The sequence below is a fragment of the Natator depressus genome, chromosome 10 (genome assembly GCF_965152275.1).
Source record: "Natator depressus isolate rNatDep1 chromosome 10, rNatDep2.hap1, whole genome shotgun sequence".
NCBI classification, from domain to species: domain Eukaryota; kingdom Metazoa; phylum Chordata; order Testudines; family Cheloniidae; genus Natator; species Natator depressus.
The window spans coordinates 2,486,402-2,513,861 of record NC_134243.1 but is presented as its reverse complement, the minus strand read 5'-3'; positions in this window follow the sequence as shown (position 1 = coordinate 2,513,861).

Here is a 27,460-nt window from a genome sequence, read left to right as displayed (position 1 = left end):
TTCTTAAAGGCATCCCAAATCTAAGCTTGGATGTGTTCCCATCTCTGCTTCTTGTGTCTACCCCTTTACCTGCTCTGTTGCCTCTTTTGCTAGGCAACTTTATTTCATCCTCTACTGTTTCCTTAGTTACTCTTGCTCCTTCTAGCCTCATCGGTATGCAAAGACTTGTCACGACACTGGCTGTCTTCCTTGGTATTATAGATACAAGCAATGACAACATTTTTGTCAGTATAGAGCTGGACCCAAATGATACGGCCTTTAGTTAGCCTGGAATTTCCTGGCACTAGGAGGCTAGTTTGCCCGTATTCTGTTCCTCTCAAGGGTGTTTGTGTGTGTATTCAGGTCTTTTTTGCTGCAAAATTTAGCCAGTAGACATAATATCTTTAAAAAGAACCTAACAAGCTGGAGGTGCTTTAATGCTGCCTGTTAGAAATATTTTTAGGTGTGTTGATTATAAGGCTGTGCTACCCAATTGCAGTTCAAATGCAGTGACTCCTGATAGGGATGGGGGAGACGAAAGGGGCCTTTCTGCCCACTTCAGTGCTTGTAGGCACATGCGCCCATAACTGCATCCTGCTGGCTCACTATTGCACATACACCTGACTGCTAAGCAATTTGTGTGCACATTGGGTGCATCCACGGTGACATAGAAGCTGCCTAAACAAAAAGTAGCTCAACAATGGGTTACAAAACAATGGATTTAAACTAGGGAGCCAGTTGTGTAGAGCACTGAACTATGCGGGGCATGTTCTACATATTAGCAAATGCACTAAAAAACATGCAAAAAGAATGGGCCTGATTCTGCTTTGGGTTACACCAGGGCCATCCATAGGATTGGACCAGGGGAAACAAGCTTTTCAAATATTCTTTTTCCAAGAGGACTCGTGTTTCCATTCCCCACAAGCCCAGCTCAGCCCTGAAGCTGGACCATACTGCACTGAACAGGCTAAGCAATAGGCAATGCAAAAGATTTGGCTGCTCTCAGTGAGCTAATCAGAGACCCACACAGGAAGCCCCTTTTCATCGTTACCTTTATTTGGTGTGAATGCACATGAGGAGCTAGTGTCCAGGTTTGTAAAGACACATGGAAAAGGCTTAAACAAAGGAATATGGACTAGGACTCATGCATGCTTCAGCGTCTGCAGAAACAAGTCCAGGTCCAGGGAGCAGAGAGTGTGACCCAACACTCTGTCATACATTTGGTGGCCGTTGTGAAATGAGTCCCTTCGTCTCTGTCTTGTTCCTACAAGTCAAGTGCCCACGTTTGGAACAAGAGCTCGTTTGCAGGCTCAGAGAGGCCAAGGAATGAGTCAGCCTGGAGACCAAACTCTGCTGTCTCTGTGGAGAGGGCCCCTCCGGCTGAGGGTGGAGGCTCCTGAGCAGAATGCAGTGGTGCTGGCAATGCTGTTCTTCAGAACGTAGCTGTTCTGTTAATGGCGGACTCTAGGCTCCAGGGTTGTTGCTTTGGGACCAGTCACCTGAACTGAATTCATTTTATGGAAGAAAAAAAAAAAAGAGGTTCAAGAAAAAATTGCTGGTCTCCTACACCGCCCTGTGCTGGTCTCCTACACCGCCCTGTGCACCGCTCTGCTGGCACAGAAGGAACACAGAAGTGGCATCTCTGGGCACCTGGGATTTCCCCAGCGTACATGGAATTGCCCGGAGGCCGGGATCCCCTGGCCGCTATTGCTGTCACTTGGCCAGAGGAAAAGGGGCATGTGACCGCTGACACTGGCAATCCCCAGTTATTGTGTTGGGCCCTTGGGGCTGTAGGCATCTGAGTTTAATTTAGAGCAGCCTTCTGGATGTTCTGGCTAGTGCCGGGGACCAGACTGGTCCCCATCCAGCCCCAGAGTCGGGGGACTGCAAAGATGACATAAAGCTACCTTTGTACAACCTCCTTCTGCTCCAGTTGCGCATCAAAGGCTGCCCAGCCTAACCCAAGAATTGGGGTCCAAACAGTTCTCTTCTCACCGCTTGGGCTCTGCTGAATGAACTTCAAGTCCCGCTGCTGTTACTGTGACATATGTACACAGACATCAAATACCTCATCGAGCGGGGACCCTGGAGCTCAGAGGCAGCTCTCTTTGCTGATTATTGGACATTAACCTACCACCGTGACTGGAGCATCATTCTCTGGCTGACACTTGAGAATTACCCCTGAAAAGCAGAGACACGAATGATTCTTCTGCCTCCCCCAGAGCCTGAGTTATCTCCCACTGGCGTCATTGGGCATCTTTCTGTTGGCTTCAGTGGAAGGTGAATCAGGAGTGAAGAGAGCAAAGCTTATAGGGGGAGACTAGTCAACCAGCTCTCAGACCAGACTCAGACTTTCACCTGGGTACTACAAAAGGCTTAATCTTCACTGCTCAACCAGCCCGGAGACGGGCGAGTCCCTGGCCCCGGATCGGGAAAGGTTCCCAACAGGTGGTCAATAATTCTATAAGTAATCAATTCAAGGGGTAAAATAATGATTTTTCCAACTTGAGGTCTGTCTTGTCTGACTCAGGATGCTGTGTCCTCTGTTTAGCAATGGATGAGCCAGTGAGATTCCAATCCGCCCTACTTCTTAGATTAAAATCTAAAGGGCCAGTCCAGACCTAGTGTAAATGAATGCCACTGTATGGAAGTGAGTGGAAAGACACCTGCTTACATCAGATCTGAATATGTCCTAAGAATTAATGCTGTTTATTAATAATAAGAGGCTGACCTGAAAAATGAGGGATTAATGGTACTTCCCTAAAATGTCACTCATTCAGCACAGTGAATGTTTCTATTTTTCCTGCATTTTTCCTGCCTTGTACAGCAGGACACGAAAGTGGCTGAACATCAGGCCTGGATCAGGTGACTTCCGTGCCATGTTGCTTTTGCTTCATGCCCTTGGCATCAATTCATAATCAGCAGCTGTTCGATGCTTCCAGTGCACCTTACATCACACTCCATTTGTGCGCATCTTGTTGCATCTGCAAAAACAGCCCAGGGCGACCAACTCCAGCTGATACCAAATAACCGGGGAAGACCGCCGGATCCTTCCTCCTGCTTTGCAGCTGAGATCGGCAGAGATTAGCCATGACAGTGCATTCACACACCACAGTTTCCTGTCTTTTTTTTTAAATACTTTTCAAGCATGCAAACTGTATTGTTTTGACTAGAGATGCAGCAAATGGTTCCAATGGGTTTTTTTTTAACGTGCAGCAAAATAAGTTTTGTGGTACCTACTGGAAGCAAAAAGGAAAGAAGCCGTGCCATCTGGACACACACACACACCGCCCAGGCTCATACTGAGTGATCTAAGGAGGAACATTTAAGAAGACAAAAGGTGACAACTCCTGTAAATTTCATAATTGCATTGACCTTACGTTCCACCAGGAGCTCAAGCATCCAGACTGCCACTAGGAAATTAATTAACGAGTTTCTGGATCTGTCCTATGACAGCATTGCGTAAAAGGGGGCCATTCTCCTCAGAGCCCAGAAGCAATCTGGCCTCAGAAGCTGAGGTTGAAAGGGGAATTTCAGTTCTCTGTTGCTAATAAAGCTGCCACTGATGACAGCAGAGAGGACAACGGCTGCCCTGGGAGACCAAGCTACTTCTAGAGCCTTAAGCCTCAGTAATGAGCATATTAAGGATACTTGTGAGAGTCACAACAGCAGATGGTCAAAATGGTAACAATTAGGACAAAGCAAGTCTAAGGTTTAGAAACTGGCTGTTATGCTCCTCAGGGCCAGACTGTGCAACCCTTACACGGGTGAGCGTGCCCAGGAGTAGCCTCCCAGTGTGAGCGCTGGGGTGAGTGAGGAGAGGAAGGGGTGCAATTCGTTCTGCAGTCAGAAAGGGTTAACCGCACAGCCGCCTATTGGCTCCGAGTGCTGCGGGTTTGACAAGGTGGTATCTCAAGTAACTTCAGTCAGATGCTTATGCTAGCACTTCAGCTGTTTTGGGAGAAAGACGTCTGAGCTTGTGGCAATATTTCTGTTAGCGGAGAATAAATTAACGGGAGCATGGAAGGTGTTTGGGTTTGTTTTGGTTTGGGGAGTTTTGATGTGGTACACACAGCCCGGCCCGCCCTCAGTGCTACGTGGAGTCTGGCTCCTGCACTGAGAGGAGGAGAGACCCAGGAGAGTGTCCTAGTCAGCCCCTGACCATAATCTCCCATATTCTGATCTGTCACCTATGTGAACATTCACACGTGGGTGAAATTCAGCATGCTGAGTTCAAGAGCTGTGTGTGAACCTTCCCTTTGGCTTGTGATTCAGGAAGGTTCACACCCTGGAGGTGGTGCTTTGAATTTCAGGTTCGAAATTTACCCCACTCCTGGCCAGTTGTGTGGCTGAAATTTGTGCTCTGACTTGTAAAATGGGCACATTTGATATGGAAGCACGGAAGGCCACATTCCCAGCCAACCTCCTTAACTCAGACCCCAATGTTTATGGGTCAATCCATTGTGCAAATGCATTTTTATAGCCTAGAAGTGTTTTGAATGGCATCTAAAATAAATAAATTAGCTCACATTCTGAGTCATTTACCAGCTGACTAACTCCTGGTCGGTGAAAGCTGCCCACAGTACCGGGAGCGCCTTTCAGGGTCTGATAGAAAATTAGTGACAGAAGGTGGTGGGTTCAGGGAGCTCGGTTGTTTGTTCCCCATTCTTTCAGAAGGAAGGACTATCATCCCATAAGAAGACTTACAAAAATTCCCTGCCCCTGGAACTCTGTTCCTGGCTGCAGCCCTGACCAGAAAAGCAGAGCTACCGGGTTTTCTTTTTTTACTTTGCTGCAAACCATTACAAGTAGAGCAATTGATTCTCCTTGTCTTGTTAGGTAAACATCCACATTGCCCTTTTCTCCCATATTTCACCCAACCAAGGGCTGTTACCTTCCTGTAGGGCTGCTCCACAGAGACTCTGTGCCCTCCTTTTGCTCAGTGGGCCCTTGATCACATTCTTACTGATCTTTTGAAGATCATGTCCCATAATTCCTCAATTTCTAAAGAGCTGATCACAACTCTGGCCCAAGAGGCATACTCTATATGGCTGGGAGCCTACCTAGAAAGCAGTCCTTTAATACAGTCTCAGATATGTATTGTATGTGAGCGACTGACTATATGTATGCATGTACTGTGTGTGTACATGCATTGCACCTGAATATGAGTGTGACCCCATGTGCATGTCTGTGTGTATATGTGTTTGTGTGTCCTCTGCATGTCCTTTTATGCTAGCTAAGCTATGACACAATTTTGTTTGAGTTTCCATAATTCACCAACAGGACGGAGGCCTCTTTGGCTGGCACAGTCCATGTAGACTAATTGGGGATCTCACCAGCAGTTCTGGTACCATGGCTTGCCATAGCTTATTTCTGTCAGTCCCGAAAGTCAGTTTGTGGGATACAGTAATCAAATACCTGTTTACCTGAGAGAAATCAGGGTTGCACAATGTCTGTTTGCATGTTGAGACTGACGTGCTTGGAGATGTTTGAAAACATGGGAGAGAGGCGAGCCCGGTAACAGAAGAGATCAAAACAGCTCCCCTGCTTGGACAGTACTGGCAAGAAAGAAGGTGCAATTTACAAAGGACCTTAGAATTAAGAAGACTACACATCTTTCCTTGGATCACCGATGAGGTAGGCCCATCTCAGCACATTGGCAAGCCAGCGTGTGAAGGGGTTGTATGTAAATAACTTGGCTTTAAAACAGCACAGTACAACAAACTGGCCAGAATTTAAAAGGATAGATCACCCCTTAGCAAACACCAAGATTTCATGTTGAAGCTAAACCAGCCCATCTGTCCTGTTCTCTTCCCAAACATGCTCATAGGGGAGGAGAGAATGGAGGCGTCTGGTATGTTACAAAGCAGACCATGCAGGGCCTGTCACCCACTTTCCCAAGCTGTACCCATATCTTGTGGGCACAATTAACTGTGGGAGTAAATTACATCACATAGATGTCGAGCTAGCTACCACCTCTGATTTGTGGGTACAGTTTCAGTGTTTCAAAATCTGTGGCCAGCTCCTCAGCTGGTATCAGTCAGTGAGATTCCATTGACTTCAGCGTAGCTCTGCCAACTGACACCAGCTGGCAATCGCACCCTCAGGCTTTCTGTGTCAACAGTAAGGGGCTGCTCTTGAGAGATGAGGAGCCGCTGCAGCTCCCCTGGAAGTCAATGAGATCAGACCTCAAAGGCCTAAACCTTCCCTTGGCTCAGAGATACTCATGCAATCCCCTTGGCTTCACAGAGTGTCTGTTGCATGCAGAATTTGGCCCTTGACAATTGAATCGGATGCAGAATGTAGCTGAAAGTGTGTGGCAGGGGAAGATTTCTAGGAGTGGGTTAGCTTCAAGTCAGCTCTTCCCTCAAACATCCCCTCCATGAACATGACAGGACCCCAGCGTTTCCCCTCCCGAACCTACCGACACACAGTTCATTTTTGTTTTTGTTTCTTTAAAGCCCTCTTTACAGAACTAAAGTTTCCGTGTTCTTTACTAACACTCAGGGCCATTGGAAAACTGCAATGAGAAGCATTAAGAAGCAACTTGGTACGTTTATTTTGATGAAATACAATAATTATCGTGCTTAGCAGCTGCTGCTATTTAAAATAAGAAAAAACGGGGCTTGCATTGAAAATGTTTTGTAAACCATGTGCACCAACAATCTGTTCCAACGAAACCAGCCATTAGGAAAACCGTATAATAGCAGGAGCTCATTACAGAAAGTTAAATTGCAAATCATATTTTGTTTCAAATGAGCTAGATGAATGCATAATTTGCCTCAAAGAAATAGTTTTTTAGTTTTGATCCGGCTGCCAAGCGCTGGAGTTCTCAGGCTGCAGCTGCTAGTACGGACTGATTGTCCATTTCAAACTACAGGAAGTTTCAGTTTCAAAGGAGGATTTGGGGGGAGACCAAACTATGAATGTGCAAAATAAAAGCCAAACCCACACACCACCTCCCTCTTCAAACACAATCTGCTGCAAATGTTCAGTATGTTTCCTAAAGCAAATCCCAGAGCTTGAAGCATTTTGGGTTTAACAGTAAATAAGCTGGAGAAATAAATTGCAATGGGGTGCAGGAATTTTGCTATGGGATTCTTCCCCAGGTGGAATATACGGTATCTGAGCCAGACCCTGCCCTGACACACAGCTGGTGCCACCTCTCAGAAGACTAGGCAGGACTAGACCTTTTCTCTGGATACTCTCACTCTTTCACCACAAATAGCTATCTTGAGCTGCACGGCTAGTTTTCTTGAGTGCTTCAGCACTCGTTCAATCTCATCCTGACACACTTCAGCATAACACAAGTAATACCGGGCAGGTCACAGACAGTGGGCAGCTCCATTGTGCATGCCAAGCAGTGGGAGGGCCTTAAGGCAAATGCCCAAAGCTAGGAGTCATCCTTGCACAAGACAAAATGTTCAGGGCCTTCGTTTTCAGGTGATCAGCTGAAGATACTTGGGTCTGGTTTTTGTGAGGTGCTGAGCACCCGCTGCGCAGATTGATTTCATTTGGAATTGAGGGTGCTCAGCATCTCTGGAAATTTGGTCTTGGGGCCCCAATTCAGCAAAGAGTTTAAGCCAATGTTTAATTTGAAGCACATAATTAAATACATCCCTGTTCAGGAGGCCACTCAAGTATGTAACTGACTTTAAGAACATGCTTAAGTCTCAGTGACTTCTATGTGACTTATGCATGGGCTTAAAGTTAAGCACCCATTTAAGTGCTTTGCTGAGCCAGGGTCTAGGTGTCCCTGGCTGGCCAGCCAAAAACGGAGGCCCCTTTGAGAGTGTTGGCCTTAACCTTGCTCGGCCTGAGTTTCTCCACCTGTAAAAATAGGGTTAATAATAACAATTACTCTCCTACCTCACTGGGCTGTTGGGACACTGAATTTATTCATGTCTGAAAAGCAATGAGGTCCTGGCGTGGAAACGGTGCAGAGTAATTCTGTCATTTCAGTTGATTTAACACTGGCAAGGCCTTACAGCAAGGGGCAATGCAAGTCCTGGCTGAGCAGAACTAGAACCTTTAAATGTTGAGGACATCTCAGGCTCATAGGCGCCGACTCCATGGGTGCTCCGGGGCTGGAGCACCCACAGGGAAAAATTGGTGGGTGCTCTGCACCCACCAGCAGCCAAGCTCCCCGCCTCAGCTCAGCTCAGCTCACCTCTGCTTCTGCCTCCTCCCCTGAGCGCGCCGTCCCCGCTTCTCCTCCCAGCGCTTGCCGCCGCAAAACAGCTGTTTTGCGGCGTAACAAGCTGGGGGGGGGGGCAGGGGTGGAGGCGGGGCAGGGCTGGGGGGGCGGTCAAGCACCCACCAGTGCCAGGAGAAGTTGGCGCCTATGCTCAGGCTCCAAACCCAGCTGAATTTTGTGTGAACCCCAAGGTGTCAAACTCACCAGTGCTAGCTCCCTGAGGCTCCTGTGACTGGCCTCCAAGACAAGCCGCACTCTGCACCCCACTGCTATATTTGGGCAAGTGGGTAATTATCGTAGGACGTTCACTTCACAAAAACAATAGCTCCAGCACCATGTTCTAACCTAAAAATATTCTTCTTCAGTATCAAGGACATAATAACTTTTAATCACTGCCTTTGTCCTAGCAACTCTTAGCAACCTCTGTGTTGTTAACAAGCACAAAATAAATGTCATTTCAGTTGTATTTTTAGTTTCGCCCACTTGCTCCAGTTAAGAATAATACTAAGCTTGTCTATAGCATTTTGAAAACATTAACTAACCCTCACTACACCCACTGGGAGGCAGGTAAGTATGATCACCCCTATGATACACATGGGGAAACTGAGGCAGCAATGTTCAGTGACTTGCCCAAGGCTGCTTAGGGAGTCAGTGGCGGGGCCATGATAAGAACTCATGATAAGATTCCTAGACTGATGCTCAGAGTGCCCCTTCACCTGGCCAGCAAAAATTTCCCCTGAGCATGTTTCTTGCTCCTTCCATTGCCAGCCCCAAATTCAATGGAGACCTAAGCTAAGTGAACTCCATGTGGGTAAGATCGGCTTTCTCAAGCAGAAGCTTGTGAAGAGTCAGCTGGAGCCTTCACACACAGACTGAGTTTGAGGGTCTTTGTTCATGAAAGAGACGTCCAAAATATGCGGCCGTAGGATCAGGGTCAGAGCGAGGAGACGCTCTGCACTCCAGCCGTGCTTCTTGCCAGGTCAGCCCTTGGCCACGCATTTCCCCTGTGTGTAGTCAGTGCAGCACATCCCTTCGAAATGAGCCTCCCCTCGGCTGTGTGCATGTTCCCAAGCTGGACTGAGCTGGCTAACGTGATCCCTTTGGCCAGCAGCAGCGTGCAGCTCCAGCAAGAACTGTTCAGTGACAATGTCGTTTTTCATTTACAAAATGAGGAGCAAAGAAACTGAAGAAGCCTCCTCAGGAATCCCAGTCTGGTTTCTAAGGACATTGGGGTTGGTCCTGCTTTGAGCAGGGGGTTGGACTAGATGACCTCCTGAGGTCCCTTCCAACCCTGATATTCTATGATTCTAGGATTCTGTTTCCTCTTAGCATCAGTAAGAACAGTGATCACCGTATTGTAATATCAGCCTTAAAAACTAGTGTATATGGCCATAAAAGCTGACAGCGGGCTTTAAAGCTCACCCATGAATTTTGCAGCTGAGTGGGGATCCAGCATCCCACTGAGTAACTTAGGGAAAGGGGAGAACGGGCCGGCTGCAAGATGACCTAGGGAGGCAGAGGTCTCCTGACTCTGAGCAAACCTCCTGGCCTTAGTGAGAGAGCAAGAGCGATTCCTCTCTCATCGTGAGAGCGCAAAGCACATCCCGGCTCCCCGGGTCACCCAGCCGCTCTCATCCCAGGTGTTCGCTTGCACCGCTCCCCGGCAGGCAGCAGCGCCAGGGGTGTGACGGTGCCGTTGCGGAACCCGGGCGAGGAGCTCCTCGGGTTGCAGACAGCGCCGTGCTGATTTTTAACCTCCCCAGGTCGCAGCCAGCCCCCGGCACTGGATGGCGTCCACAGGCAGAGCTGCCACCCAGAGCACCTGGAGAGTGGCCCGGCCTTCGGTAGGACAGCGGCAGGGGAGGCGGGAAATGCAGCAGGGGGAAGCCATGCAATCCAGCTTCTGCCTGGCGCCAGCGCTCGCTGGCCTGGGTGCTCACTGTTCTCTGTCTTATTTCTTTCCCCTTTTCCTGAGACACCATAGGGGCGGGAACTGCTGTTGGTGACCGAAACAGGCTTTCGAGCCACACAGAAAGAGCTCCTCTTCAGGGCGTCCTTTATTCTCTAGCCTCAGACCTGCTGCTACCCCAACCCCACTCTTGCCTCAATTCTTTCGCTAGGACAGGCCTGTCTGCTTCCAGTGAGCTCTCCTTGCAGGATCTAGGTAATCTCTTTCTGACAGCTAGCCCTAATCTTCCCCCTCCCGCCATGCTACTATTCCCATGGTCCAGAGGAGGGGCGTGACTTGCCCAGCTCCTACAGCAAGGCAGGGGCAGAGCTGGGGTTGGTGCTTATTCCTCCGGCCCTGTCATTCATTGCCAAGACCTCTAAAGGGGTCAATGGCTAGCTGCTCAATGGCTAGCCCCGGGCCGTGGGCTGCTACACTGGAAAGCACAGTCCCCTTTCCCTGGTGTATTCCGGAGCGCTAAGCACTTGGCACATGGCTCATCTCTTCCTCTTCGGGTCCTAGGATGTGGCTCCCTCTCCATGTCTGCTGTTCTAAACCCTCTTTAATGGCCTCCCGCCACTGTCTCTTTCCTCTCCCCCACGCCCCCACCCAGCCGTGCTGCCCCAGGATCCCCAGAGACAACAAGTCCTCCTTCTGCCCATACACTGGGACACCTCTGGGTTTCTGAGTGTCACTAGCAGAGAAGAGAGGGGTCCGTATACCCCCATGTCCTCCCCTGTGTGACCCTCCCATCAATAGCACCGCCTCCCAGGCAGGCCCACCGACGGGGACGGGGAGGGGGCAATTGCCCAGGGGCTTCCAGCCACCACCACTGCCAGGCAGGCTGCAGGGCTCCTAGGCGCATGTGGGGTGGTACCAGCAGGTGGAAGCACTGGCCGTGCCGGAAGAACACATCAGTAGTGTAGCCGGCAGCAGCTCGCTGGGCACCAGCCAACGCAGGCGCGGTACTGCCCAAATGTCACCCGCCCATTGACTGTTCTGCCCCGGGGCCTGGAATTGCTGTCGGCGGGCCTGCTCCCATGGCGTATGGGATGTAATACAGAGACACAGTGGGGGAGGGAAAATCTTTTATTGGCCCAGCTTCTGTTGGGGAGAGGGAGATGAGCTTTCCAGTGACATGGCGTTTGTCTCTCTCACCAGCAGCAGTTGGTCCAGTAAAGATATTACGTCTGCCACCTTGTAGTCTGGGCCCCTGCGTACAGCAATGGGATGTAACACAGGCAGACTGGGGCAGAGGCAACCTAAAGCAGTACCCCCTGGTGACCACACAAGGCCGTGCCCTCATGCAGAAGGCCAGAGACTCTGGGCGCAAATCTCCACATCTAAGCCCTGATAGGTGAGGCTGGGCATCTGCCTAGTAAAGATCTGCTGCCAGGCAAAGTGCAGCCATTTGCATTATAGTACAAGGGAGTTCGGCCTCTGAGTAGCCGGCTCTCCATTAAACTCTCGGGTTTCTGTCCTGGCTCAGCCCTGCCCCATGCTAGGGGAGCCCATTAAAGACACTGAAAGCCACAGCGATGTGAGGAAGAGTCAGCAGTGGGGTGAGAGGAAGGAAGGCAGGAGGAAATATGGATGGTTTGTCGTGCCTGCAGTGATGAGGGGGGTTGATTTACTGAGGAAACCCAGGAGAGCGCACCCTTCTCAGGGAGTCCCTGGTTTTGGACCCAAATTTATCTCCATCCCACCCAAGCCGAGTGTTGCTTTACTTTCGTTACTGAAAACTGTTCTGTACACCCAAAATACTGGCTCGTGAGCCTGGGGCTGTTAATGACACTCTTCATTTATAGAGCTCAAAGTGCTTTACAAACAAGGAGTGCTGTTACTCTCACTGTACAGAGGGGGAAACTGAGGAACGCAGCATTTAAGTGACTTGCCTAAGATTACCCAACAAGTCAGTGGGAGAGCCAGGATTAGAGCCCAGGTCTCTTGATTCCCAGTTCTGAGCCTGATGAACCAGACTACACTATATTCTCCAGTGGCCTGCCCTTGTGCACTCATGTATCCCGGTGTAAAATGCTCCTATTCTGAGTCGCACTGGAGTAAATGACTGCACAAAGTGCAGGTCAATGGTAAACCGGGCCCAAAGAAATGGAGCTGTGTCTTGTTCCACCCCCAGGAACCTTAGGAAGAGGGTTCATTTCCCCTTTTATGGAATCACAGGGGGGTTTTCTTATTGGTATGGAATGGACTGAGAAACAGTGTATGAATTCTGAATAGAGGTGCCTCCAAACTCTGCTAGCCAGCAGGGGCTGGACTGAGCTATTTTAGGATGGCAGACTTTGTTCCCCAGATGGCCGGGCCCAAGGGAGGAGACAGAGCCAAAGGCAATGCCTGGGTTCAGAGTCTGGAGTATGGAGATTAATAGCAGGTGTTGCCAGGGGCAGGGGACGAAAGCTTTAGCTCACACCAGGCATTTCACACCAGCAGGAGCAAGTCCACATCTAGGGAGATCCCTTCCAGTTCCCTGCCCAGGCCTTTGGAACAATTCCAGAAGTGCAGTGAATCCATCCCAGAGCTTGCACTGAGCTCAATGTCTGCAGGGCCAGGGCTTGGAGAATTTAGCAATGCTCAGACCTCAGTGGATCAGGAGCCAAATTAGCCATCAGCATTACCCAAAAGAGCCACAGGAGTGTGAATCCAGAGTTTCATTTCTATATAGCTAATATTATTCTCCCAGCAAATAAGTTAATAACTTAGTGCAAGTTGATAACTTAATTGGCTAATAACATAGTAGAAGCATCCTGATGGATTAATAGCTTAGATTGGTTAATAATTCAATCCCAGAGTGTTTTGACATCAGGTACTGCAAAGAGCTGCCGGAGACATACGAAAGAGCCACTTGTGGCTCATGAGCGTTAGGCTGAGTCTCACTGGTCTACCCAATGATGAGGCTCAGTTGGGAAGGTCAAACTGAGAGTTAGGGCTCCTGAGAACCTGGGACACAACCTTATGCTGCTATAAGGCAGAGTGGGATCTGGCCCGGGGTGGTCTCTTAGCAGCTAGAGGTGGCCCATCTGTGGCCACAGCTCAAGTGCAGAGAGAGGAAAGGGAAGTGTCTGAACTGAGGGAGGAGTCTCTATTTTCTGACTGAGCACTGCAGGGTAGCAAATGCTCAGAGAGGCAGATGTGGAGCAGGTGATAAAGCAGCCAGCTAGCTGGAGTGAGCTTAGCAGGGGCAGTAAAGGGAAGAAGTGGTAGAAGCTAGAGATGGAAGAGTCCTATGGGGGCACCTGGGTCCAGGCTTGGCCAGGCCAGGACTGTTCCCTACAGCAGGGCCATGTAATGAAAGAGCCATGCTGAGGGCAGGGAAAGATCAATGGCATCTAGTAAGAGCAGGCCAAACTGTGAGTTCAGCTGGGAAACTGGTAGCCAGCTGAGGCCACTATAGACTGAGCTATTGGACCAGCGACTTGATCCAGGCTAGGACCAGCCTGCAAGGATCTCCTAGCACTTCAGCCTGTGATATTGAAAGTAAGAAAACTGTCCAGTGCTACAGATTGAAAATGTCAAAAGGCTGCAGGGCTGACTTCCAGAAATACAGAGCTTGGGGAGCGTTTGCAGCCACTGCTGCTGAGTAACTTTCCTGAATATTGTACTCCTGCTATACCGGGGGCAGGATTCATGGGGCCCACTTAAGGCCGGGGGCAGCCCACTTGCAAAGCAATGGCTGAAAAGACCCCCAAAGCTCCCTCCCACCCTGCATGGAGTTGTGAGGCTGCCCTGTTTGAGTGGAGCTCTGGGACTAGGGCTGGTTGGTCAAGCTGTCCTCCCTGGTGGGCTGGCTGAGCATGCGGCAAGGGTGCAGGAATACCGCACCCCGGTCTAGAAGTGCCCCACTCGTTTTGGTATCGCTTGTTAGTGACCCAGTGCTATTGGTGTTCATGGCACTTTCCAGACAGGTACAAAGGCGAGGTCCCTGCCATCTAGTTTAGAGGGGTAACTCCCGAGAATTGACACACAGATGGGCCGGGAGAGAGTCCTGTTGGCACGAGGCTCTGGCGCTGGCCTGTGGTTTCTGGGTGCTTGTGTGTTCAGCTCTGTTAATGGCACAGAGTCTGTTGGGAACGGCTCACTAGATTATCCAGGCTGATGTCCAGTGTAGTATAGGCTACCAGCAGTACCCGCCCGCTAAACCCAACCACCGAACTGAGACCAAACTATTATGCCTCCCAGCAGCCTCACTGGGTGCTGAGAGCAGGAGCCACCCGGGCGCGCCCAGGACATGAGAGGCCAGAGAGCGCGATTGGCCGAGGGGCTAACAGGTGGAGCGGGGAGGTGTTGGATGCGCAGGCAGCTTGTCCTTGGGCAGTCCCTCTTCAAAGGAGCGAGGCAGCTGACGAGAGGGAGGAGGGGCCCGGACCTGAGGGACAATTTCCGAGCCAGGAACGAGGAGGCCAGTGAGCAGGATGGAGGGCTAGGGCTGGCTTTGCAGAACTGCTGAGTGCCCAGCACCTCTGGGAATAAGGCCCTGGAAGTTTTGCAAAGGAGGAAGGCAAGTGGCCACTTGTATTCTTGTCTGGGTGCTGAGCGACTGGGGCCTTGGCCTACCCAGCCGAGCCCCTGTGCTCCGTGCACAGAGCTGTGACCACGTGCCGCTAGAGCATCTGCTTCGTGCCGTTTGAACAGTAGCCAGGGCAGGGCCCCAGGGGGTTAACAGCCTCCAGAGGAGAGGACCAAGCCACACATGAGAATCCAGCTGCCTCTGGAGGCCGAGGGAGAGAGGCTGCAGATCACCGCACAGGAGGAACTGGCTGACTCCAGCAGAGACTCTTTCTGACAAGGAACGTTTTGAGAGACCAGGGCTGAATTAGCGACTGTCTCCCTCAGTAACAACGATGACCCGCTCTGTGCGTGCGCGGCACCCTGGGGGCCCTCTCGGTGTGGCGAGTCAGGCAGCGCTGGGCAGGGCAGGGCAGGGCGTGGGCTGTCTGCCTGCCAGATCTACTCCAGTAGCCGCAGGCTGGATGCCCATCACGCAGCCGGTTAACTAGACGGGTTCTGCAGCTGTCACTCCGCTGGAATAGGAGAGCAGATGTGGCCTGAACGGAGCAGGAGAGAGGGAGGAAAGAGGAGGAGCACTGGCAGCTCACGCCAAGTTAGTAGCCACAGATTGGGGCAGCGAGTTATATCTCCATGTGGTGCCTTGGACCAGCAATATTCAGAGCCCAGGGGACCAGCTCCACCAATATTTGGGGCCAAAACACCCCAAACCCCTCACCCCACGGCCCTCACCCCTGCACCCCCTCCCTCTGCACCCCTCCCATCCCCAAACTCCTTCCCAGAGCCTGCACCCCAATCCCCTGCCCCAGCCTAGGGCCTGCACCCCAGACCTCCTCCCCCACCCAAACTCCCTCCCAGAGCCTTGGACAGGTGGGGGGTGGAGTTTGGGTGGAGGTGTTTGGGCAGGGGTGGGTTCTGGGCACCACCAAAAATTATGCAAACCTGCCGCCCCTGGCCATACACTAGATAACACAGCAGCCCACCGCCGGGGACTGAGCAGGTGGGAAAATCCTCCTGGTCCAGGGAGGAGGGCTGTGGTTTTCCCAATGCCTGCTGCAGCAATGTCCACGGCACATACTTGCTTGGCACTCATCAGTCTGCCGAGCCTGTGCATGCGTCCCCCACCCGCTGCCTGTACAAGGGGCTCACCACGGAGCCCCTGTGCATGGGGGAAGCAGGATCGAGCACTTCACGTTCCAGCAGCTAGGATCAAAGCCGCAGCAGCTGTCGGGAAGAGTCGAAAGCTGCAGCATGAATAATTCTGTGGGAAACGTTTGCTCCAGCTGCACAGAAGGGCTGAGGCAGCCACGCAAAATGGGTTGGATCGTACAGGGCCAGCTCAGCAATTTGCAGGGCCCCCCCAAGTACGAGCAGAGGTTGGAGTGGGGAGGCAGGGCCAGGCTTTCCCACTGCGATCCCATTGCCAGAGAAGGAGGTTGGTTTGGCCAGTGCATTACCTCCTCCAGGGGCCACCGAGGTCTGATCAGCCCTGTCTCTGCAAATCCCCTGCCTCTAGGTTACAGATCCGCACAGGGCACCAGGGGCAGCTTTGCAACCCTTGGAGCAAACCCTCCATTCCTTGCTCAGGCTTTACACAGCAACAGCCACATCCATGGGCATCTGCCTGAGGAAAGGCCTCTGCATCTGGCCTCCTGCTCTTAAGGCCAACTCTGGCTGACTAAGACCAGCAGTCACCCACTTAGACTCCCCTTGACCGTCGCCAGTGACTCGGCGTGATACGGGAATTAGAGAGAGCCAGGAAAGTTGCCATCTCCACTGAGCTGATCCCCTAAATTTGCGCAGCACGAAGAGTCTAGGTGGCTGAGTCTCCTTTCTTCTAGCCCAGTATAACCCCTCTGCCTGCTCCTGATTGACCCCATGTAAATCAAAGGAGAGTCAAGCCCTCGAACAGCAGGGCGCAGTGTCGATTCTCTCCTGGCTTCCATGGGGCTACGCTCCCGAGGTGCCTGGCTCTCCTGGGTTTAGGGCGGCAGGATGGAAAGATGATGCATCATGGCACCGGTGTGAATCCAGCCTCTAGTCTGCAAAATGGAACTGTGGATGTTGAGGGTCAGTCCTCTCAATGCAGCTCCCGCAGGGTAGCTGTGATTTCTCTCCCAGCTCCGATGGGAATTGTAGGAAAACAGTGTAATTACTAGAAATCTGTTTGGACAGAAAATGCCTCTTTAACTCATTCAGACCTAGGCAAAACTGAAAAGCGAGAAATCGGCAGCAGGTAAATTGCTGTCACTTGAATCTATAAAATGGGGGGGAGAGAGCACAGAATGAACAGTTCCATTATAAATCCAGATGAATGAATGGCGCAATATCCCCAGCTCCCTGGGGAATGGATGAAAGCTTTGCAGAGAGTCTTTAAATGCACCATATATCTCCACTGTGAATTTCAAGCCAGTTAACTTAGCAGGCAAACTGGCAAAAATAATTGAAAAGGCTAAAGGATGTTCTATAACCTTAAACCAAATATGAGCCAGTGGTTTTAAATTTTTCTTGGCAAGGCCCTGGGGCTTAATGGAGATTATTTAATCTCGCTTCCAAGTCTTAATTAGCCCATTTCATACCCATTGTCAGTGATATGGCCAGCTAATTTCCTTTTTGTCACTATCTGGTGCTCCTCATATTCCCTGGAAGCTGGAAATAGAAAGCACCTTGCCCCCACTAGCTCCATCTCCATGTTGGGGGACAATCCTGATTCACTGGACTCAAGCTGCAAAACTTGGCCCTGCATGTCAACCCCTGGGAAGACTGGTAGTGTTTGGATCCAGGGCTCTGGTTCAGCCCACTGTAAGTGCACGGTACTGAAGCTAATTTAAGTTATGAATCCAGGGTCCATCACTGAAGATGCCCAAAGCTCAGAGTTGTCCAAACTATATAGTATGGTGATTGGGACAGTATAGCTGGAGTTCAAACTGGCTGTATCAGTGCTAAGACAGATCAGAAAGGGGCTGCAGTAGGAAGGAAGTACAAGTAACCCCTACACAGCTGAACTGGTAGATTTCTATTGCCTTTCAAGCACTGCTCCGGGCAGTGGCTATGCACTGGTAATGGCACATGCAAATCAGTAATGGAGCAAGACTGGGCTCTGGTAGGAGAATGGAGTGTTGACTCACAGAGTGACCTCTGCATTCATCACTCAAAGGATGCTGGCACCTTGGGCCAGGATACAGAGCGAATCCCACAATGGTCAGAAATGCAGATGCCTTTGCTATTCTAACGAGCGTTTTGGACCCTGGGTGAACAGGGTAATGATGGAGAGAAGCTGCCGTTCAACATTCTGGGCCAGGTCCTGGGCCCTATTCTGCACACTTTGCACCAGGTGCAAAGCAGCTGGGATCCCAGTGGATCTGCCCAGCAGGATTCCCGGGGCTGTGCCCAGAGGAAAGGAGACATCCCTCTATGTCAGTGATCCCCAGCTGCTGGAATGACCCCTGGGGACCGTAGAGAGACATGTAACTGATAACATGCCTGAGACTGATCTGGGATGGCCCCAGGATTAGGGAGCTGTAAAAGCCACATTTGTCCCATTTCCCCCCAGCTGCACCAAGCATATCTCGGCAGCAGCTGAGGGATCTGGGCCTCTGAGCCCAATCCTGCAGCCCTTACTCAGACCCAGCTCCACTGAAGTCCATGGTAGCTTTGCCAGAGTGACTCCTGCAGTACTGGGCACTCTGTGATGGGAGTAAAGGGCCTGGAGCTGAACTCTTACGTGCTGCATGCAATAGAGGTAACATGCTGCTTGTGCCTGGCTCTAGACGGGCAGCCAAGTGCGGCAAAGGCAGCTTCAGTACTGGTGTGATGTTTGGTCTGAAGGAAACATCTGGAAGATGCGTCTGGTGGCATTTGTAGCAGGTCCATCTCGCATCCATGTGTGCAGGGGCAGGGGCACCAGAAGACCTGTCCTAGAGCTGAGAGCAACAGGAGTTTGATCAGGAAGATCTCAACAGTGGGAGCCTAGCAGAGTCAACAAATAACATTTAACCCCGTTAAAAGTCCGGTCAGCAGCACAGCAAGGCTAAGGCAGGCTCTCTGCCTGTTGTGGGTCCCGGAAGCAGGGCATGTGCCCCCTCTGGCTCCTATGCAGAGGGGCAGCCGGGGGTTCCGCACGCTGCCCCCGCCCCAAGCGCTAGCTCTGCAGCTCCCATTGGCCGGGAACCACGGCGAATGGGAGCTGGGGGGGCAGTGCCTGTGGACAGGGCAGCTCCTCTGCATAGGAGCCAGAGGGGGGACATGTCCCTGCTTCCAGGAGCTGCTTGATGTAAGCGGAGCCTGCACCCATGCCACAACCCCCTGCCCCAGCCCTGATTCCCCCTCCCACCCTCTGAATCCCTCGGTCCCAGACTGGAGCCCCCGCCTGCACCCCAAGCCCCTCATCCCCAGCCCCACCCCGGGGTCTGCACCCTCAGCCAGAGCCCTCACCCTCTCTCACATCCCAACCCCCTGAGCCAGCTGGAGCCCCATCCCGCACCCTGAACTCCTCATTTCTGGCCCCACCCTGGAGTCTGCACCCCCTGCTGGAGCCCTCACCTCCCTCCCCTTACCCCAACCCCCTGAGCCAGCCCGGTGAAAATGAGCAAGTGAGCAGGGGCAGGGCCTCAGAGAAGGGGAGGGGCAGGGGCAGGGGCAGGGCAAGGATGTTTGGTTTAGTGCAAGTAGAAAGTTGGCAACCCTAGTTTGCATCCTCCCTTGGCTCAGAAGTGAAATGACTCTGGTGGGTGTAACCTTGCTCTTGTTTGTCTGCTTGGCGCTGTTGGGAGCCTGTAATTGAGAAGCCTGCTCCTCGTGCCACAGGGCTCCTGGCAGTCCGTCTGCCCGGGGTGTCTGTGCAGAGCCGTGGGGGGAGAGGAGGCCAGGGGGTGCCTGCCCGGGGTGTCTGTGCAGAGCCGTGGGGGAGAGGAGGCCAGGGGGTGCCCGCCTGGGGTGTCTGTGCAGAGCCGCGGGGGGAGAGGAGGCCAGGGGGTGCCCGCCCGGGGTGTCTGTGCAGAGCCGTGGGGGGAGAGGAGGCCAGGGGGTGCCCACCTGGGGTGTCTGTGCAGAGCCATGGGGGGAGAGGAGGCCAGGGGGTGCCCACCCGGGGTGTCTGTGCAGAGCTGCACGCGGGGAGCCTGCTCCCAGGGTGTCTGTGCCATCCTTTGGTCTCTTGCTTTCAGAAGCACCACATTAACTCCCAGATTTTCAAGCAGCAAAAAAGCCCTAAACTGGGCCCTGTTACTCAGGCCTCTGAGCCCTTTTCCAGGCTGGCTCCAGAGAGGTTCCCTTGGGTCAGTTGTAGCCGATGCTGGGAGGAGCGTGTGAGTGCTCGCTTGCTCGCTCTCTCTCTCTGCCTCTCGCTGAGGCGTCTCTTACCTCCCCAGCACTGTTCCCTCTCAGCTGTGCGTGCGCGCGCAGAGATCCTAAACCCCGCGCACACGGCGAAACACCGCACGCACAACAATTTGCACAGAAGAAATGTTTTGTGCACGCGGCCTGTCAAAAATTAGAGGGAACATTGCTCCCCAGCCTGTTGGGTTTATTATTGTAAGATACAAGCTAATATTTGACAGCCCTGCAGCCTCGGTGGCATTCCTCTTCCCCCAGAGCAAAGGCAGCGGGAGCAATTCTGGGTGCTAATTGGATCTCTAGGAAAAGCAGGGATTAAGGCCCTCCTCTGGCACCGCCCAGACCTGACCTACAATAGGCAGCAAATGCATCACAGCATGTTAAAAGCGAATCAAGTCTCTGCACCTCCAGCCTGCTGCCAGGGGTGGGGTGAGCGGCCTGTCCTCCAAGCCAGTGGGCGGGGGGGGGGGGCCCAGCAGAGACTGGGGAGGGAACATCGTACCCTCTCCCCAAGTGTAGGGCTGGGATTGCGGTCGCTGCTGCGTGGCTGTATCATTGCCATCGTGATGTCACTTAAAGGCTGATCAGCTGGGAGGCAGCCTGTGCGCTGTGCGGAGTCAAGAAAATGAATCCGTTACCCCTGGAAGGAGCCCTCTTAGCACAAGTCTCGCTGGGCCTGCCTCTCCTGCCCTCAGAGCCCACCAGGGTCTCTCATTAAACTGTGCGCTGGGCTGGTAACGAGCGGCTGGGCTGCTTTGTAGGGAGAATCCCCCGAAACAATCTAAAGCTGCACGTGCAGAATGAACACGGAGATCGAGGGCAGGTTAGCTGTCCCTTGGGGAGGCCCAGGATAACGCTTTATTTCTTCTGCGTCTGGGAAGCAGAGAAGCCACTCTGAGCCCAATCCCTGTATTCCCCATCTGCAGAGCCTCTCCGAGTACAGTGGGTCTACTCAATCTGTATTGGCAATGTGAATTACTATCATAATTACGTGATGCTGTGATCATTCTGCGTCCACCTCTGCCTCTCTGCTGCCTTGAGCTGTTTCTCTGGGACAAAGCTGGTTGCTTTAAACCTTCATCCAGCACCCAGTGCAGTTACTAAGTCATGCAAAGTAAAGGATGGAAACTGTGACTGCATTGTGCTCTCAAGCCCAGGGATAGTTATGAGTTGCAGCCAGACATGGCTGACTCTGCAGAGTTCATGTGACAAAGTGCCCACAAACTGAGCCCCAACAGGTTGGCTCAGAGGCTGGAGCTTGACAAACCTGTACTGATAATCTCCCCAGCTGCCTCTCACCTTCTCTCCGTGGTTGTCTGACCTTGGATGCCCTGCAGGCAACTCCTGCAATGTAACTGGCGGAAGGGATGTTCTCCATTTTCCTGGTCGGGTTAATGTCTTCAACCAAACTTTTCTAAGTGAGCCTGAGGTCTGTAAATTCATCACATCTCAAGCCAAGGGCTTGTTTCAAGAGGCGTGAAGTTTGATGTGAGTGTTTCTCACCGCTCTGCTGCTGGGACTGCAGCCTGTTCAGACTCACTCCTGCACATTTCCAGCCGAGACCCACTCTCTACCATAGCGCGCTCTTGGCCGGAAGACACATGCAGTGACCTCCTAGTTCCTTTGGAAAGGGCTGATGCTGCGACACGGCATGGAAAAGGTGATTCCTAGCACTTCTAGGTCCTACTACATTTTTGGGTTTGGTTACCCTTCATTGTTAAGGTCCTTCTGTTTACCTTCTCCGAGACCTGGCTGGTGGGTGACTCAGCTCTACTGAAACATAAAAACGGTGCCCGTACCCAAAGGGTTATTGAGTCCTGGTGCAGCAGCCTGAGAAGGTGGCAGTTCAGCACTGCCGTGCTATCAGAGCCCTTCTTAAAGACTGTTTCATTAAACATTAAAAACAGCAGCTGCTCCCAGAATTAGGGGCTGGTTAAAGACAGCAGAAGCAGTTTGCAATTAAAATGTGTTTATCTTAGAAAAAGCCCCACAAACTTGTAATTACAATGTTAGTACCAAGGAGATTTCATGGTCTGCAGCTGAGAGACGCCATTGCCTTCCCCAGTAGAAAACCAGTAGCGCAGGTTAACTTGCTGCTGGATAAATCAGTGCCGTTGCATTATCCTGTGTGCCAGGGGTACCCGAGGGGACTTGCCAACATGTATGTACCTGCCATGTGCTGGCGTGGTCCTGTCTCCATGGAATGTGTCGTCATCCCGGCAGGAATGCTGGGGGTGTGTGTGGGGGGGAATATACAGGGACTTGCCCCACTACAGCATCCCTCGGGATAAGGGCCTGTATTGGTCAATTCAGCTGTCCAGGTCAAATTAGCCCTTTATGCAACTACCAGCAGCCTTGCCCACTCGGCTAGGCTTCTGCTTCACCCTGTCTCTGCTTGGCCCTTCGTTTGGGGTAGGAATAGAGGCCCACATTATAGGAGGGTAAACTATGGTTGTAAATTGAGTTTGGATCTTAGCACAAGTGATGGGCCCAAAGCACCTGACCAAAAAGACTGAGATCATGAGAAAGAAGGGTTGTGTGTGTGAAGTTTGTAGTGACCCTTCAAAATACCAGTGTTCTCTTGTGTAAGGTTCTGGAATGAGGTAATAGAAATGAAGAAAACAAGGCTAACTGGGCATTAGGTGCAGTAAACAACTGGTTAGAAATGCTTAGTCAAGTAATTGAGAAGACATATGGCAAAATAAGAGAAGACGACCTTGAGAAAGGGGCCCATCCGTGAATCTTGTCTTAACTGGGCAAGAGAACAGGATTCAGCCCTATCTGCTTCAGCTGATGATAGCTAAGGTCCAATAACCAGCAATGACATCACTTGTTTGTTATGGTGTATAGAAAAATAAGTTTTTTGGGGGGGATTTCCAAAGCTTTTCCTTACCCCTCTGGAGCCACGCCATGACGGGAAGGAGTCTCCCAGGCCTGATGCAGTGTGAGTATTCAGCCAATGCTTATTGCGGTTTTGTTGCTGGGATAGAGAATGTAGGTGTGTGTAAAGGCTTAATTTATGATTTGGTTGTAACCAACACTAGTGGCCTTTGGACTAATACAGAAATGCTTGAGTGGGAACTGAGTTGTGGTAAACATTAATAAAATGATTCAGACAATTATTCCAACATATGGTCTCTTGCAAGACAGAATTAATCTGTCACCTTCCTGACCTACCAATGAGCCCAAACTTACCTCTTCCCTTCCCAATGCCCCCTCTGTTCAGCGTGGGAATGCCTTCCCTGAGCTAACACCCTCTCCTCGGTCATGTCCTGCCCCTAGACAACATCTCTTGAGTGCCCACAAGAAATGAGTCAAAGGCACTTTATATATTTCGGAGATTTTTTCTAAAAAACCAAAATAACCACCTTTTGACAAGTAACTGCCTTGTCCCAGGGCTGTAACCCCTGCTTCTCCTCCTCCTCGCTATCTGGCCCTCCACACACACCATTGTTGCATCATGTCTGAAACAAGATTGTAAGTTCTTTGGGGCAGGGACCCCCTTATCTGTGCAGCAGGGCACCAGTGCACACTTGGGTGCTCAATAATAATAATGCACACTTCCCACCTCGGTGTCAGGTTTGATTCCCCTCTCACCAAGTTGGCAGTAGATGACCCAGTTGAACCTGCCTTGACCTGGGAGATGCAGCCTGAGGAGCTCTGCCAGACTAATCATCCAAAGCAGACAAACCACTCCACTTAGGAGGGAGTGTGGGATGCAGGGACATGTAGTTGAACATGATGGCCACTGCAGTTTGGTCTGTAACAAAAACAAGGGCAACATTTAATTTCCTGGTCTTGAGGCTGAACTTTGGGCATCCCCTATCTTCTAGCCATCTGCCAGTCGGGCACTGCTTTGCTACAGCACACCGCCTTAGCCAAGAGAACTCCCCTCTGTCCACTCTGAATGCTTGCAGGTCAAAACCACGAAAGGTTAATTAGTCCCACTGCTGCTCTTGAGAGCTCTCTGTCCACTGGATTCCATTGCTCACATAAGTAGCAACAACTTGCCGTGGGAGATCTTATTGTCTAATCTGATTAGGAACAGCACTCCTTTTTAGTGTGCCAAGCTCCATCTCCAGCTGGGCAATTCCAAAAGCTTGGTCCGTTCAAAGTGCTTAGACTTAGAAAACTGCTTTGATTCAGACGAGCTGTGTTTCTGTGCAAATACGTCTTGGTGCTCTCCACCCTTCCCCACCTGCACTACTGATTTGCCAGGTGTTTGATTGTTTCTGTAGTGTTGATTTTTTTCCGGTTATTTTGCTCTGGTCTTCACGGCTGCTTCTGGGAATAATCTGAAGCAGCTACAACCAAGTAATCCAAATCAGGACCAGAGAAATGTTGAGCTGCTTTCTCAGCAGAACCAGCCAAACTGCTCGATGCTTCAAAATTTGGCCCAGAACTTCATAAACTTCATGTTTCCCCCTTTCAGGTGGAGGCTTGTGTGAGCTCTTTCTACGTGCTGTGGGTCACTTAGTGCTGGTGAAGGTGATTGACTCCGGATCACACAGCTCACCTGCCCCTGGGCAGTCAGCTTTTTACCTCCACCTCACACAAATGGGGTGTGATTTGTGGTGGTGATTCTTTACATAAGGAATACTGCCAGAAGCCTTCGATTACAGAGACGTGATTTATACTCAATGCGAATCCCACATCCTCTTTCTGCAGGATATTTTTGTTGCACCTCATTTTGTGTCTTTGTCCCGCTTCTGGGCTTTAATGGAGGGTAGGGAGGCAGCTTGTGAGGGCTGCTCCAAAATAACATCAAACTCACTCCTCCTCCTGGCCCCTTGCCTACGGAGCTCAGGGCACTCGTTGAGCTTTAGTTCTTTACAGCCCATAAGAACAACGTAGGTAGGGAAGAGGGAATGTGGGTGCTGAGAGGCTAAGTGACTTGGCCATGGTCATATGGGATGCATGTGGCAGCACTGGGAGAAGAACTCTGGTCTCCTTTACCTGTCAACTAAAACAGCAACTCTGCTCAGGTACCTAGATTTTGCTTGCAAGTGACCAAGGGAATTGAATCCCAAGTGGCAGGGCATAAACTCACTGGCTGTGGGGCTTGGGGAGGATTTGTTCCCCATCTACAGCAATATGCAATTGTCCAGGTGCATTATGGGGGATTTTCACCAACTCTGAAGTGTCCGGCACCGACCATTGCCAGACATGGGATAGCAGATGTGATCCAATACACACCTCCTCTGCTGCTGAATCTTCGCTTGAGGCAAAGTGAGGCCTGCTCCCCCACTCTGGCCACAGTGGGGCCTTGTCATCAGAGGGGGAAGAATGAGTTTGTTGGCTGTCATCTTGCCTGCCATTAGAGAAAAAACTGGGGCCCTCAGAGCTGAAGCAGGAATTCTTTGCTTCGGTCTTCACAACTGAGGATGTGAGGAAGATTCCCAAACCTGAGCCAGTCTTTTTAGGTGACAGATCTGAGGAACTGTCCCAGATTGAGGTGTCGCTAGAGGAGGTTTTGGAACCAACTGATAAACTAAACAGTAATAAATCTCCAGGACCTGATGGGATTCACCCAAGAGTTCTGAAGGAGCTCAAATGTGAAATTGCAGAACTACTAACTGTCGTCTGTAACCTATCATTTAAATCAGCTTCTTTAGCTACCCTCCAGTCATTTGGTAATGTGAGCCCAATTTTTAAAAAGGGCTCCAGAGGTGATCCCAGCAATTAGAGGCCAGTAAGCCTGACTTCAGTACCAGGCAAACTGGTTTAACCTATAGTAAAGAACAAAATTGTCAGACACCTAGATGAGCATAATTTGTTGGGGGAAGAGTCAACATGGTTTTTGAGTAGCAGCTGTGTTAATCTGTATTCACAAAAAGAAAAGGAGGACTTGTGGCACCTTAGAGACTAACATTTATTTGAGCATGAGCTTTCGTGAGCTACAGCTCACTTCATCGGATGGTTTTTGTAAAGGGAAATTTATGCCTCACCAATCTACTAGAATTCTTTGAGGGGGTCAACAAGCATGTGGACAAGGGGGATCGAGTGGATCCAGTGTATTTTCAGAAAGCCTTTGACAAAGTCCCTCACCAAAGGCTCTTAAGCAAAGTAAGCTGTCTTGGGATAAGAGGGAAGGTCCTCTCATGGATTGGTAACTGGTTAAAAGATAGGAAACACAGGGTAGGAATAAATAGTCAATTTTCAGAATGGAGAGAGGTAAATAGTGGTGTCCCCCAGGGCTCTGTTTTGGGACCAGTTCTATTCAGTATATTCATAGAGGATCTGGAAAAAGGGGTAAACAGTGAAGTGACAAATTTTGCCAATGATACAAAACTTCTCAAGATAGTTAAGTCCCAGGCAGACTGCGAAGAGCTACAAAAGGATCTCTTGGTGACTGGGCAACAAAATTGCATCCATCAAAATTGAATTTCATCTGCCAAGTAATGCACATTGGAAAACATAATCCCAACTATACATATAAAATGATGGGGTCTAAATTAGCTGTTACTACTCAAGAAAGAGATCTTAGAGTCACTTTGGACAGTTCTCTGAAAACATCCACTCAATGTGCAGCAGCAGTCAAAAAAAGTGAACAGAATGTTGGGAATCATTAAGAAAGGGACGATAATAAGACAGAAAATATCATATTGTCTCTATATAAATCCATGGTACGCCCACATCTTGAATATTACGTGCAGATGTGCTTGCCCCATCTCAAAAAAGATATATTAGAATGGGAAAAGGTTCAGAAAAGGGTAACAAAACTTAAGGGTATGAAACGGCTTCCGTATGGGGAGAGATTCATAACACTGGGACTTTTCAAATTGAAAAAGAGACGACTAAGGGGCGATATGATAGAGGACTATAAAATCATGACTGGTGTGAAAAAAGTAAATAAGGAAGTGTTAGTTTCACACAATGCACAGTCAACCTGTGGAACTCCTTGCCAGAGGATGCTGTGAAAGCCAAGACTATAAGAGGGTTCAAAAAAGAACTAGATAAGTTCATAAAGGATAGGTCCATCAATGGCTATTAGCCAGGATTGGCAGGAAGGGTGTCCCTAGCCTCTGTTTGCCAGAAGCTGGGAATGGGCAACCAGGGATGGATTGCTTGATGATTACCTGTTCTGTTCATTCCCTCTCAGGCACCTGGCTGTGATGGGTTCCCCTGGGGTGGTACCATTGAGCCCTCTGACCCACCAGCCTGGGCTCCCTCTCACACTGTGCTGCTGTGACAAGTTGCAAAGCCCTCCAAGCTTACACTTTACCAGCATTCACGCAGGTAGGGACACACCCAGCTGCAGTCACATGCAGGCTCTCTAACCACCAGCTTCCCAACCTAGGACCCCAGAGCAGTACCGTCCTGCCTTTGTCAAATGTGGCCAGTATATGGGTTTAACACCCAGTCTGCCTCTCCCTCAGTGTGAAGAGGGCCAGCTTGTAGTAACCAAGCTGAGATTTTCCCCAAACACCTTAGTCAAATGCAGACTGGTGTGGATTAAAACATAAAATAAGTTTATTAAC